Here is a 15498-nt window from a genome sequence, read left to right as displayed (position 1 = left end):
CATGGTCTGTTCCCCATCTCGTATATGTCACATGCCTTTTCCTGTCCTGTTGGCTGTACTTTCTTTTTTTTAAAAGAACAGCCTGAAAGAGACATGTAGAAGGGAAACACACGTTGCCAGGTAGCAGCAGCTGCTTTAAGTTTTTGGGGTGGGTAAGCAAGAAATTGAACGTGGGGAAGAGTGTTTCTGGTAAGCTGAGTGCCCGAGCAGTCACCCAGGAGAGATTCAGGTGCTGCCCAGCTGATTAGCAGAGCGCCCCCAGCAGCAGTGTGCACACCAACACATACTTTGGTGCACATAACGAAATTAATTCTGCCCAAGGACGGAAAAAATTAAAGGGAACCCTAGTGGTGCTGAGCTCTTCCCATACCTGGGCAGCATCCTCAAAGAGAGGGGGCACCGATGTTGATGTGAGAGCGAGTATTGGGAAAGCAAGAACAGCCTTTCTTCTCATGAAAAGCTTCTGGAATCCTAAGCAGATCAGAACTCTGACTAAGATCAGGTTATTCAACTCCAACGTCAAATCAATCGTACTGCAAGGAGCAGAAACTTGGAGAACAACAAAGAGGACTCTCAAAAAAAATCCACATGTTTATCAAGAGCTGCCTCTCTAAAATCCTCCAGATCCACTGGCCAGACACCATTAACCAAGCCCTGTGGCAACTGACTCACTGACTTCCTGCCAAAGAAGAAATCAGGAAGAGAAGATGACGATGGAGTGGACATACCCTTAGACAACCAATCACTAACATCACCAGGCAAGTCCTAAGTCGGAACACACCTGAAGGCAGACACTAAAAAGGCAGGCTACAACTGGTCAGAACCGGAAAAGGTTGCCCAGGACAGGGGATGCTGGCAAATAGTCGTGGGTGGCCTATGCTTCAAGATGCAGGCATGGAAGAGGCTAAATTCTACTGCTGGTGGTGGCCATGTCACTTGTACTGAGACTTTCTTGGAGCTGGCCTTCATCTCACGTCCAAAAGGCCAGTCCTGGCATGAAGTGCGGAGAGGCACCTCCAGAGCCCTGATCTGGCCTCCGTTGCCATCCGGCAGCTAGAGGATGTGGAAGAATACTCTGTCCCTGACAAGCCAGCTCTCTAGAGAGGGAAAGCATTTCTGCAGACATGCATTCCCCATCACTCAGCTGTGGGGAGCTTGTCCCCTCCTACTGTTCGGCCGAGAGATCCATGGTTTGTTTGCCTTAGTCTCTTCTCTAGCTTTCTGATTCATTGCTGGCACAGTCAGCAAAGAAAATAAGTGGTGGAAGCACGTCCAAGAAGGTGAATTTCTCTCTGTGGATAGATTGCTGGGTGAGTCGGAAGCTGTGGAGTTTGCCACGGCTGGCTTGCAAAGTTACTCTTTTCACTGTACAGTGGGGTACTGGGTCTCCCGAAGGCAGAGCTAATCTTGGGGTGGAGCGCCCCACCGCAGTTACGAAGCATGCACTGTACTGTGAGGGATGGGCTTCCCCCGGAAGAATTTAGTTTTTGTGTGTTTTTTTTTAACTTAAGTTTAAGTCCTGACGTTTGGACTTCTCTGGAGTGCAGCAGCTACATTGATGAGGCACATGAAGTACCCACAGTTGGCTGAATGGACGTGTGTCTCGGGGCTGGGGCTGGTCTGTATGGGGGAGGAGGCTGTGTGGAAGAGCTGCTCAGGCTGGCTCTGGTCCATACGGGAAAGGGGGTTGCATGGCAGGCCTCACAGCAGGGCTGGCTCTGGTTCATATGGGATGAGTAGTGTGGCAGGGTGCTCGAGTTGGATCTGGCCCTCCATGTGGGGCTGGCTCTCATTAATGAGTGTTTTTTGTTGGCTGGTTCAGAACTCTCCCTTACCCTTGAACACTGCCAGGCCCCACCATGCTCACTACCCACCCACCCACCACCTTGGAGCCAAATTGTCCAAAGGGCGTAATTCTTTCTTCTCCTGCCCAAGTTTTTGTCCCATCATCTCCGGGTGTGAGCAGCTTACAGTCCAAATCCAGCCCTCCCCATGGTCTGCCCAGGCTTTCTGCTCCGTCTCTGGTTAGCATTACAGCCGGCACCCAAAGCTGCTGCTGCAGGGAGGTATTTTTAGTGCTTTCCTGGCACTTTCCCTTCACAGGTCTTGCATCACTTTGCAAACACCAATTAGTCTTCCCAGCCCCTCTGGGGGCACAGCAGTTATTGTTCTGCTCCCTGTTGGGGAACCTGAGATTCAGAGAGCGACTCGATGGTGATCTCTGAACAGACCAGTGGTAGAGTCAGAGAGAGAACACAGGCGTCCTGACCCTCTCCTCCAGCCACAGTCTCCCCTTTTTAAGGCTAGCGCATGAGTCCCTGCAAAGATCTGCATCTCTCTCGCTGAATAAGTTCTCCCTCCATGAAGAACAGGAAACTTTCACACCTGCTTATTTAGACCCTGATTCGGGAAGGTGCCTTAACGTCCGTAAGCCCCTGTGCAATCAGTGGGAACAAATGGTGCACCAGGGATTAAGCATGGAGCGGTGTTTTTAAAAGACACTCAAGTTATAAAAGCTGCCTTTGCTCTGGAGCTGATAGTTGTGCTCAGGAAGGACGGGTCCAGACTAGACAGGCAGTGTGACCCCAGTGGCAGGGCTGCTGGACAGAAGGCTGAATGACCTTGTTTCTGCTCCCAGCTGTGCAGCTGACATGCACAAGTTGCTACGTTGCTCGATGCCTCATTTTACCCATCTGTAAATGGGGGGGATAAGTCTTTGGTTCGTACAGCGTTCCCAGCTGATCCATGCTGTTAGCCAAACCTTACTGCAAATTTGGTTTTGAATTCCTGGCTACTTAATATCAGCTGATTCGAATTAAGATAGGAGGTTTCAGACAGTCATGTAATGAGAGAAAAAAATACAAACAAAAATGTTATATGGAAAAATAACTAGAAGGGGCAGCAAGCGACCGTTTAATTTTGTGTGTTTGCAACTCTTCGTTGTCGTGCAGTGCCTCTATATGCACAATGCCGTGTGTGTAGCTGTACTCCAGCAAAAAAATAACTAGAAGGGGCAGCAAGCGACCGTTTAATTTTGTGTGTTTGCAACTCTTCGTTGTCGTGCAGTGCCTCTATATGCACAATGCCGTGTGTGTAGCTGTACTCCAGCAAAATGGATATTGGTCTATTTATAAGCTACAATGTGTGCGGTGCATGGGGGGTGGGTGAGGAGGAGGAGGGAGAGCTATATATTCTCCGAGCTCTAGCGCATACTGAAGAAGATCATCTGATAACGTTAGGATCACAGCATCAGCTGTAAGAAAGCCGACCTAGTTAACTGAGTCCGCACCTCCCTCCCCCTGTGCGGGCAGAAAACAGTCACCTGAGGACAGGGCCTTGGCAGGTGAGACTGTCGCTTTAAACCGAGTCCCAGCCCAGAGCGGGTCATTGGCGCTGTCTACATTTTTCACATGGCTGAGCACTCCGCATAAATCTTTGCTCCGGCAGCCTGCGTGGGGAGGTGGCTGGTGAGTGCTCTCTGTTACTGCGAGCAGTAGCCACCGAGCATCCAGGGAGCAGCTGCTCTCCCCGAGCACTTCCTTGGCAGGGTGAGATTGTCCGGGTGCTGCGAGGTGTGACAGCAGGAGCTTTGGCGGGAATTTGCTGCTGGGATCAGTAAGTAGCACTCTGCATTTTTACTTGTGCTCCTTCTTGTTCCCTGGAGCGAGAGGCTGGATTGAGGGGAGAGGGGGAGTTTGTTATATATTTATATTGGAGCGCAGGGGGTAGGGAGGCTGGGGGATTTGTCTGTAAATCGTTTAAAAAAACAGCTCCTCTGAAGTTGGCAGGAGCCCCTTCAGTGTGAACTTCATTGCAACACAATGGTGCATTGCTCTTGGTTATCCTTCCCAAGCCCTGAGAGAGAAGCTGGTGCGTGCTGGCAGGCTGATGCCTGGGAGCGCCCTCCGGATGCTGTGTGTGTGTGTATGGAGCAAGAGGTGAGGGGGGTCTGTGTGCATATTGGTTAGGGCACCAAGGGGTCGCCTCTGGGGGTGGCGGGTCATGATACGGAAAGACCATTAAATTGCTCTGCAGGCTGTGTGAGTCGAACAGCCCTTTTGAATACGTTCCTGTGGCAGTAGTGGTAACCAGGGAGTGTTGGCACTAGCTAGCGCAAAACTGTTCAGTGCTAGAGGCGGCAAGTCCAGACTTAGGATGAAAACTCCAGGCAGCTCCTTCTCCTGGCAGACAGACAGAAACGTTCGACCCCAGGGTGCCCCCCAACGCATCCTTTTCCGCGGCCAGGCTCCCGTCAGTGCCTCGGCTCCGTTTGCGCTTTCTTCCCTCGTGTCGGCTTTTTACTGAGCAACAGTTTTCTAAACAAGGTAAACGGCAAAGTTAGTCCGGTGCCCAGAGCAGCCAGGATGTGTCTGAGGCTGATGGCCAGTATCGGCCATCATTCCCCTTACCCTCAGCTCTGCTCCTGCCTCCCTTGGGGCACGTCTCCTGCCCGGCCTGGGCTTCTACCCACTCCTCGTGATGACAGTGGAAGTGGCTGGTGCCTGCCACCTTGCCAGGTGTTCTCCTTTGCAGGACTGAGCTCTTAATTGGCAGGTGTTAGGGACGACAAGAGACTGAGCAAGCCGCGGCTGGTGACGCTCCATAGATGGCTGGCTGGACTATCCAGTGATTTCATGGATTGGCTTGTCCTCACCTCTGTGCACTGACTGGTAGGGTTGTGGTAGATACCCCCTCGGACTAAGTAAGTAGCTGCAGTGTGTCTAATGTACAGAGGCCAACTGGGGCAAAGTCATGAAATAGGAGTTTGAGATACTTGGGACGCTTACCCGCAGGTGACGGGCCAGTAAATTGTTATCCTGTGCCTGGAATGGGAGGATGCGCCCCAGACTGACCCTTCTGCAGTACAGAAATGAACGCTGGCGACTCTAGAATCCACGAGTCCTTGAGTCTTGCCCCAGGCTCTTCTACTGACTCACCGTAGGACTTGGGCAAGTCACTTCAGCTTCTCAGTTCCCCCCAGGTTAAAATAAGAGGGAGAAGCATGGGAGATGGAGCTCTCCTTTCAATATCTGCCAGACGATGCCGACGGCCAGCGTGAGACCCTACAGAGGGAAGGGGCTGAGTGACATTTAGCTGCCGTACTGGCATAATCGAGTGCTACAGTCGAGACATTTTAAGTCTGATCATGCACTGCTGAAGCCAGTGGGAGTTGGCTGCAGCCTCCAGGCGGCCAAGACTGAGCCTTTGAAATCTGGGGGGGAAGGTGCTCTGGAAGCATTCCTGAAACTATGTTCTGCAGAACGCTGGTGTTCTGTGAACAACTCCCGGGTGTGCCACGACAGTGTAGCAACTAGCAGTGACGTGAGGCACCTATATAATATTTTCCGTTATTGAAACCAGATATAATGTTACTACTTCATTTTGCTTTTGCTGTATAGGTTTGGGTTATTACTGAATATTATTGTTTGGTGTTCTGTGGTCTCAGAAAAGTTTAAGAAACTGCTCTAGGAGACCGAGGGACACCAAAAACCATAGCTTAAATCTACAGTATTTGAACTTCACTTACCATTCAGAAACTTGTTGCTGTTTAAATTTCCATTCTGTGATGTCCTGCTTTGTGTGTTTAGAAGCGATGGACTTTCATCCAAAATAGGGACATTTTAAGTGGCCACCAATAAGATTTGAGAGTTTCTGTGGGCTGGGGTTGTGTTTTATAACAGAATAGACTTCTTTTGGTAGGGTGGGAAATCAGAGTTCTCTGAGGCACCTAAAGGCGCTGTCATTTGTGCAATCAGAGAAAGGAAGACTAGCTATTTACATGGATAATGAGCACATCTGTAGTTGCATTGGACAGAATAAACACCATTCACAGTGGGTATTAGCCTTTGTGCTTCATGGCATAAGCCAGCAACTGACTGATGGAGGTTGGAAGAAACTGCCACTGTGGACTTCCAACTTGTTAATTCTCCACTAGAGTTTCTTTTATTTGCCTCTGAAGCAGCCAGTGCCAATTGCTGTCTGGAAAAGGATTCTGGATTGGGTCAACCGTCTGCGCTAACCCTTACTGACAATCACTATATCAGCTGGAAGGCAGGGAGGCTTTGAGAGCCTCCCTGATGGCCTCAGGTCATTGGACAGAGAGCAGAATCTCTGTGTGAATTTCCACTGCCTGCATTTTACGGCGATCAGGCTAGCTGGTCTTTCTGAACTTCAGCTCTCTGACACTCGTGCCACCAGCAGCAACTCAGAAAGTCACACGATCACATCTCGTGACTGTAAAATGACAGGAAAGCAGGACAATTTTCCTCTGCGGGTGGGGCTCAACAATAAGCCTTCCTCCCTGGTGTGAAAAGAACTAACTTTAAAATGCTGTGGAGGCAGCAGGAAGCCTTGTGGGAGAAACCACAGCAATCAGAACTCTCCGCCTGGGTATTTATAACTGACAAGTAATGTGCTTGTGTCCGTGAGGAGCATGGCAACATCTGCCAGCAAGAAAGTTCTGTCTCTTTGCAGTATGACGTTAAATGTGTAACCCAGAGAGCTGGACAAAAAGCACCCATTAATTCTGGGGGGGACATGTCTTTTTAAGCTATCGCTACCCCACTCGATAATTTATCCAAGAAAGTTTTCAGATTTGGGGGGTGGGTTTTCTTTTTTAACTAGCACTTGAAACTTTTTTTTTTCCCCCAAAAACTGAAAAATCATAGATCTGGCATTCTTTTTGTGTTAGAAACCTCAACTGCAGGAACAAAGCAAATGTTTCTCTTTTGGCTCAAAAGCCACCTTTTCTGGGAGAGAAAAAAATGTTTGGATAAAGAAAGTTTGATCGGTTTTATCAATAAACCTCTAAAGGAGGCTGAAACCTGGGGGGTCATCCTTAGCAGATGTTGTCATTCCAAAGCCCCAGTGGACAATATGGATGATAGTGTCATAAAAGCAGAAAGAAGGGGACCAGAATTTTGTAGTGGTCACACTAGGGGAAAAAAAAGTATCACGAGTGCAATGATGATAATGAGCAGCTGTTCCCCAGCATCTGAGGATCTGAGTTTTTTCACAGACCTGAGGTGCTCAGAGGAACGCAGAGGTGGAGAAGTTACATGACATGCTCTGAGGGGTAGCCGTGTTGGTCTGTATCTGCAAAAACAATGAGGAGTCCTGTGGCATATTGAAGACTAAGAGGTTCATTTGGGCAGAAGCTTTCAGATTTGACAACGCAGTTTTTACCCACAATAAATAAATAAAGTCATTAATCTTTAAGGCTGTGTCTACACTACCCCCGAAGATCGACCCGCTCTGGGTCAATGTTCCAGGGTTCAATTTCCTGCATCTAGTATGGACATGAGAAATCGACCTCTCGGGATGAAGCCAACCTCTCAGGGGTTGCCATTGACCTCTGTACTCCTCACAACACATGAGAACTACAAGTGGGCGATGGGAGAAACTTCTCCAGTATGGACAGCCGAGTTAGCTGAGCACAGGTACGTCGATTTTAGCTACACAATTGCCGTAGCTGGAATTGTGTGTCTGGGGTTGACTTACTTTACCTAGAGTCTAAGGTGCCACAGGACTCCCTCTTGTTTCTGCATGACCGACATTGTGAGTTGCAGAGTGGGGGAGAGAACTCAGAAGTCCTGACGCCGAGTCCCCCTCTGCATGTCCTAACATCTGCGCAAGCTTAGGAAGATGTTGTTAGGTCGGTGAGTCACAATATGACTTTCCTCCTTCCACTGTCCTCCAGGGTTTATCTTCTTCCTGTTTGTTCCTTTTCCCTCTGTCTCTTTGTTTCCTTTCTCCACGCTTGCTGGCTCCCCTCTCCTGGATGCAGGGCAGTTGGGACGTATTTAAGGCATTACAGGAGCTCTCTCCATGAACTAGGTGCTCCTCGCACAAAAAGGGAGACAAAATCCCCTCCCCAAATTGCTCCCGGTTTAAGGTGAATTTTCATCCTGGCCCTGCCCTGCTGGAGTTTGTTTGGGGATCTGTTGGGCTGGCCTGGCCTGCGATCAGTGCCACGTACTGTGCTGTCCATCGGGATCTGCTGAGCAGGCAGGAAAACGGGTTGGGGCGGTGGCTAGAGAAGGAGGCAGCGATGGGAGTGGTGAAGCCTCTCCAGCTGCAGAGCTTCAGCCTTGTCTCCTGCTCTTTCGTTCCATGAAGGGACCAAGCAACAGGCAGGTGATCGCTTCGCCCAGCCCTCCCTTTTTTAGCAGACTGGATCCTGAGCTCCCTGGCTGGACAGGAGCAGAGGGTCCTTCCTTTTGCCTGGCCCCTGAGCACCACTGTCTAACTCATTGCTCTGGGAAGTGCTTTGGGACTCCAGCCAACGAAGAGGTGCTGTTGGGAGCTGCCCTGCAGGGCCTCCAGAACAGTGCTCATGGTTATGATGATGCTTCCACCACTGTGATCAGAGTGCAGCTCTGTGAGCATGTGAAAGGCAGGCTGCCCTTCGCAGAGCCGCGCAGTGGGGTGGCCATGGGGTGGATGGGACCCCAGAGTGCATGTGGTGCATGCTGCCGCTGTGGGAATCGGCCGTTGGTGGAAGAGGAGGCAGAGGTGGTGCAGAGCCTTGGAAAATCCCCGTCGTGGCATCTGTGCACGGCCGGCTTCAGGGGAATTGTCAAAGGCACCGGTTATAGTGAAAGTCCCTGAGACTCTGGTGGACTCTTGGATGCTTTGGAAAAGTCTCCTCCGAAAGGCCCTGATTCAGCAAAGCCCTCAGCGGTGCTATGGCTGACCTTCAGCATGTGCTTGAGTGGTTGCTGACTCTCCACCACTCCAGAGCTTTTCCAAGGCACTGAAACACAGGGGACCTTCTTCTCAACCTTTCGCCCTCACCACCGGGCAGCCTGGAGCCCTCTAGAGGATGTTTACACTGCAGCCCTGGGCTTGTCGACCCCGCGTTTCCTGCCTGTGTCCACACTGCACCAACACCGAGAAGTCCAGTGGCACCTTACAGACTAAGAGATATTTTGGAGCATCAGCTTTTGTGGGCAAAGACCCACTTCCTACATCATAAACCTGGGCTCACAATTGCTGGAGGGGGGTCTCCCAGCGGAGTTAGTGACTCCACGTGGCGGAATGGTGGGGCTTGGACCAAATCTTGGGAGAAATCAGGCTGTGACCCCTCCCCCCGGCAGGGTCCTAAGACTCAGGCCCCAGATGCTTGCTGAACTGATTTGTGTGTGGGCAGGAGTGGGACTGGGGCTCAGTCCGTGTCAGAGCCTGGGCCCAGGAGACAGAGCACTGAGCCAGGTATTTTAGGTGAGTTCAGCAGTTCTCCAAATGGAGCTTTTCACTCACGAGAGCAGCGTGGAACTGGGCGGGTTATCACTCAGTGTTTGCATGGTCCCCCAGCAAAGTGGGGCCTGAACGTGGCATCATAATCCCAAGGGCCTGGGGCGTCTCAGGGCCAAGTGGCCTCAGGAGGAGGGAGTTCTACAAGACCCTCATTCCCTTTCGAATCGCTTCTGAGAAGGTGGAAGTCTCAGAAGCCCCCCAAGCCCTTCGAGCCGGTGGGCAGCAGGGCCGCGCCCCCTGCTAGGAGTCGTGGGTGTGCAGCATCTCTGCAACTCCTCAGAGAGCAGTGACACAGAGACACCCAGTCGCTTTTCCGTGTATTTCCCGCACAGCAGCTGGATGGTGTTTCCACCCGGCTTACAAACCAGCAGATGAAACAGGCCAGCAGGTCACGGACGGAAAACCGTATGCCAAAGCCTGGACGTCGTCCAGCGAAAGGGGCCTTGTTTCTGTTGGGCACCTGGGTAGCAGGGTTTCATCCACCCCTCTGCACTCTGAGGAGCAGCTGGGTGTCATGATGGAAGTGTCAGTCATAGAAGAATGGGGCTGAGGCTGCCAGTCAAAGGCAGGTCTCTGCTGCTGGGTAGCTGCCCCAAAGCTCCTCCCAATTCAGGCTCCCTGAGAGGAGAACAGGGGGCCCTGCTGTCTTGTTTGGACCAGGTCAGACATCCGCCCTGTCCTTAGCTCCGTTCCAAGCTGTATTTTCCTTGCACTCAGACAAGGAGTGCGCATGACTTGCCCAGCAGTGAGGCCAGAGGGTTGAGGCATGTGCGTCTCCCAGGGAGGATGGATTTGTAGCCAAGCCTGGAAGCTGGTCCCAGCTTTGCAATGCAAAAGACTCCAGCAGTGCATGAGAGAGGCTCCAGTCCCTGGCGAGCAGCTCCGCTGGAGTTTATCTCCCTTTCAGGGCCCACCGGCCTGGCTGAGAGCAGAATATCTGATCACAGGCACCACTCAGCTCATTAAATACCTCGTCTGGTTTTCCGGGTGGAGGAGCTGCCTCAGGAACTTTCCCTTTGTGGAAGACACACTGAAACCCCTTCCTTGGAGCTCCCACAGAGTAACAGCGCTCAGCATCCCTGGAGCGCCTCCTGGGGTGAAAAGAAATTAGTGTGTGGGAGACGCTGGTGCCTGTTTCTGAACACATACGAGATGCCAAGGGCCCGATCCAGCAGCCATTGACATCCGGGGGGTTTTGCCTTGGTCCCTGAATGCTGCCATGAGGCATTTTGAAAGAGGCATCACTGTTCCTTCTGTGAATGGTTTTGGCTTTGGTGGCCTTGTGTATCCACATCTCTCCCCATCACACTCACCAGCTTGTTGGGAGAGGTCTGGGTGGGGATTTCCACTGGGGGGACACCACCCCAGGGCTCCTAACTTGGCTAGTGGAGGGGACCTCCTGAGTGATACGAGGCTCAGCTCACACACATTATCTTCCCAACGCCCTGGCTGGGCGTTCCTTTGTGGAACCAGGCCCTCAGAGCTCTGGCAAGGCCCAGGCCACTCAGCTTGTGAGACCCCCCAGCCATAACACAAATAAAAAAATGATGACACCTGAAAACAAAATGAGGCACAAAACAGAGAGCGAGACGTCATTTGAATATATATTTTTTAATTTGAAAATACTTTGTCTCGGCTTTTTCTGTGCAAATGCACTAATTCCTGAGGAAAAATCTAGCTTTGAGGTTCCCTCCCGCCAGCACCGACTGGCCCCGAAGGAACCCTGTCTGGAGCAGACGAAGCCATGTGAGTTCTTGTTGTGTGGGCTAGCCAAGTGGAGAGCCCTTCTGAACAGGTGAAGGACACTTCTCACCCAGAGCAGCTCAGTTGTTTTCAAAGGAGATGGAAAATTCCCAGGAGAGAATTGTGAGGATGGGGTTAAAGCCATGGTGTTGGCTCAGTAAATGAAGAAAAATAATTTTCTCTTCTGCTGAGCAAACCAGACGAGATACACTTGACTTCTATTTAGGGCATCATCAAAATTAGCAACAGGCCAGGCAATGGAACATTAGCAATCTGGGAGCTGATCAAGGAGGCGGAGGGGAGTAAACCCCCACCTTTTCCATGTGCTGATCTGCTAATAAAATGGTGCGTTGGAAAGGCAGCCTCGGAACCAATAATAGCTGCACCCAGGAAATCACTTGCTGGGATTTAAATTGAGGCTTTGCTGCGTTTATTGCAGTTCTGCCACATCAGATTGCATGACCCAAATTGCAAGCGGGGAAGAAATTCTGCTCTTACTCACACCAGTTCAATGAGGTGGCCCTGGGACTAGCATGTGGCCCAGAGAAGGACTCAGACTTCACATGTGGAAACATTAGGGAAGTGTCTCGGGGGGGAATTAAAATTAAGCAATGTGATGCCTTGAACTCCAGCGAGCTGAGTTCAGGTTCCACCATGGTGTGAAAAAATGAGCTTCGACTGAACAATTTGTGACACAAAAGCATTGCCCCCCTTTCAGGTGACTGGCAGCCACCATGCAATCAAGGCCCAGGACTGGGACGGGGTAGGGGGGGATGTTGTGCCTGGTGTGGGTGAGCAGTCATGGCCTGGAAGAGCCAGGGGCGTGGTGTGGTAGGACAGCAAGGGAAAGGCCAGGCAGGTTCAGAGGTGGAGATGTGCTCGGGTGAGCCATTCTGGGATCCAGGGCTGGGCTAGCAGGGAGAGGGGCAGGCCAGGGTTGGTGTTCGCAGGCAAGGCAGGGGAAAAGCCAGTGATGCAGGTCAGGCTCGCAGGACACTGGCGGGATGGGATGGGGGAGCTTCTGCTTGTTGCTGGTACAAGCCGGTGGTTTTCTCTCTTCTCTTTCGTAAGCATCCATCATCCCGTTAGCTCTCCTTTAGCGACTCCTCCTGCCTCCGTCCTGGCCCTCCCACGGCAGACTAGCATCTAACCCTCTCCTTGGTGCGCCATGCGCTCCCAGCACCTCTCTGATGACAACCTGACTGTACCCTGAGTGCTTGGTTCACTCAGCACAACCTCCTGATTGGCCTTGGACAAGGAACCAGGGAGCGAGCTGGACCCTGGTGGGCCAGGCCAGGGAAAGGGTCACAGTCATGGGTGTTCAGAGGATGCCATTTTGTAGAGTAAAATGGCCACTGTGCTTCAAAATGGCGCCCTCCATACTCCCTGTGGTCATGGGTGTTAATACAGCCCAAACCATTTGGCTGTGTCTACGCTTGTATTCCTCTTTCGAAAGAGGCATGGAAATGAGGGAAATGGAAAATGCAAATGAGGTGCAGATTTACTTATCTGGCTCCTCATTTGCATATTCTTCTTTCAAAAGAGGGTCTTTGGACAGAAGAAATGCAGTATAGACACAGCTCTTCGGAAAGGACCTCCCCCCCTTCGAAAGACCCCCCCTTCTTCCCATTTTTTATGATGGGGTTTACTTTTGAAAGAGCCGCAGCTACACTGCTTTTCTTCTTTGAAAGAAGAATATGCAAATGAGGTGCTAGATATGTAAATCTGTACCTTATTTGCATTTCCATTTCCCTCTTTTGCATGCCTCTTTCGAAAGAGGAGCGCAAGTGTAGCCACAGCCTTTGGGTTTGGTCCCCAGCTCCTGGGCTCTTTCAGCCCTAAACTAGACCTTGCATACGCAGCTTCTTAACGTACCCTAAGGAAGAAAAATGAGCTGGATGCTTCCGCAGCTGTTGTATCAATAAGCCTCCATCAAAATCTGTGGCTGAGATGTCCTTGCCCATTCCCCAGCGACTGCTCTCAGGACGCCCGGCAAGGAGATGATAAATGAGCCTTCCAGACAGCAGAGGGGGCCTTTCTTTGGAGCGGCTCATCATTTATCTGAACATGCACCTGCGGCCCAGCACAGCCCGGAGAAGCAGTGCCAAAGAGCCTGGCCAGGAGAGGCTGTGATTCCCTACATGGGTTTCAGATGGAAATAAAATAGAGAAGGAGGGACCTTGTCTTTATGGCAAGAAAGAAGCTCTCTGCTGACATGGCACCATTCACAGCAGGATCTCAAAGCACTCGCTCAAACGCCACCGCAGCCTCGCAGCCAGAGCAGTGTGAATTGTCGGTAATGGGGAGTGTATTTGACTAATCAGGTGTCTCTCTCCACCAGCAGCTGGCAATGGCTGTGCATTTATTCCCTGTCTGCAAGGACAGAGCGACTGCTTTCACTCAAGAACTAACAGTGTCTACGGCACCTCTCCTTTGGCTAGGGTCCCCAGGCCTTTCCTAAAGCCATGCATGAGTCTACCCTCCACACCTGCTGACGATCCTCCTAGGGGATCATTACAGTTAATTCCTGTGTGTGTATTGATTGAAAATCTACTTCCTCACAGCCTGGCCTGGCCCCCTATAGAGTCATAGAATCCTAGGGTAGCAAGGGACCTCAGGACGTCATGGAGTCCAGCCCCCTGCCCACAGCAGGATCAACCCTATCTTGGAGATTTGTTTCCTACAAACGTTTGTACGAGGGAAGCCGCATCACCTGCACGTTCCCAGAAACTAAGCACTAGGGGCATGAGCACGACTGGAGCAAGCCCATCTTAAAACTCTTACAACAACTTAAACAACAAATGCACGTCACCCATCTTTACTCACAATGCCCCAGGAGGTCGGTGACATTAACCCCACCTCACAGAAGGATAAACTGAGGCCTGGCAAGTCGCATGTGGTCACATAGCAAAGCAGTGACAGATCTGGGAATGGAAACCCAAAAAACCTTGATTCCCAGCGCTCAGGATGTTGAGTTGTAGTCCTGGGCCTGTTGATCTGATATAGGGGAGTTCCAGTTGTTGTTTACACTCAAAGTATTGACATGACATAATGTCTTCTAACCTGGGAGTGTTAGTGCTTTACTTCCGTGTATACGTCAGATTCTAGGAGAGACGCATATTTTAGTGAGCAGAGCAGAGGACTGGGTGCCAGGATGCCTGGTCCTATTCTAGGCTCTGCTAGTAACCCACTGTGTGATCTTGGTCAAGTCACTTGATCCCTCTGCTTTGCAGTCTGTAAAATAGGGCTCAGACCTACCCTGCCTCAGAGGGACGCTGTGAAGAGAAAGGAGCTGGTGGCTGTAGGTGCGTTGTAAGCTGTAGACTGCAAAGGCTAAAAATCAACAAAGCCTTCCGTGCTCTCTGATGGGCTGTCTGAAGGCTCCGCTCGTGCAATAAAGAATAAATCGCCAGCTGGGTGTTGCACTGTGGAGCAATAGCACAGCTGGCTGCCCACTATCTCGAGACTGAATACGCCCCCCCCAAAAAGTAAAAGGGTGGCAATGCCATCCCAGGCCATTCTTTCAGCCTTCCTCCACCCAATCCTTTCTGCCATGAGAATACCCTGAAATGTCACATTTAACTAGCCAATTTTTACTATCCTGTGACTGTAGGGCCCTGCACATGGGCCACGGAGTGGATACCAGAGATTCATCCACATCCACTGGTTTTATGCATGGCTTCCTGTAGCATTGGACTTGGTTGTGTGACTGCACCAGATCCCCTGCACAGTCGGAGCCCTCGAGAGCCTGGCAGATGCCTCTCTTCTTGTTTTCTAATTTTACATCCAGTTCTGAGTAATTCAGAGCAATCTGCTGCTTACAACGCCTTTGGCTGAGCCAGAGAGGGGACTCTGTGTTTACTCCATTAGCACAGCGTGATCGTAATGGCATACAAAACACATCTGTCTGACCTGGAACTGGGCACGCCACAGGGCTTGTGCATGGAGGCTTTGGAAGCAAACATGGCTTAACTATATCTCTGCCTGGTGCCAGGGGCTCATTTGGGGCTCTCCTGGGGGAATTGTTTGCCTAACGAGCGGTAATTGAGTGGCATTTGCAGCCCAGTGACTGTTCTAACCAGGAGCCCCCTGTGCATAACAGGAACGAAGGAAGGATGCTTGGAAGTGTCAACTGGGGAGATCTTTAGGGCAGTGAGGTTCTGAGAGGAGCGCTGGCTGTCCCCGCATACGAGGCTGTGGCACTTGCAAAGGACAAGGATGGAGATGGCAGCAAAACACCAGAAGGGAGTTCTGTGTAATTCTCTGTGAGCCATCCTGTTCGCCAGTTTTCCACATCACCCTCTGAGGTCCAGCTCAGTTTCTCTTCCCAGGATATTAGACTTTCCGCGGGCTGGCTCTGCTCCATTCTGCCTCTGCTGTCTTTCACACTGGTACCTCTCCCTGTCCCCTGCAAGGCCAGGGAATCCCTTCCTCTCAGAACCAGCCACAGCACAAGCACGAGGGGTCAGGAGGGAACCGGGCCGCACGTGCAGGGGG

At 51.3% G+C, this 15498-nt stretch overlaps 1 protein-coding gene across 2 annotated transcripts in view; it reads left to right on the top strand.

The window, feature by feature from the left end:
• Positions 1–15498, top strand: part of GPSM1 (G protein signaling modulator 1) — a 168177-nt gene that overhangs the window by 140815 nt on the left and 11864 nt on the right. The window lies entirely within an intron of this gene.

Source organism: Carettochelys insculpta, chromosome 21 (genome assembly GCF_033958435.1).
Source record: "Carettochelys insculpta isolate YL-2023 chromosome 21, ASM3395843v1, whole genome shotgun sequence".
Taxonomy (NCBI): domain Eukaryota; kingdom Metazoa; phylum Chordata; order Testudines; family Carettochelyidae; genus Carettochelys; species Carettochelys insculpta.
Note: the sequence above shows the minus strand (reverse complement) of the source record. Positions and strands in the feature narration are given on the sequence as shown.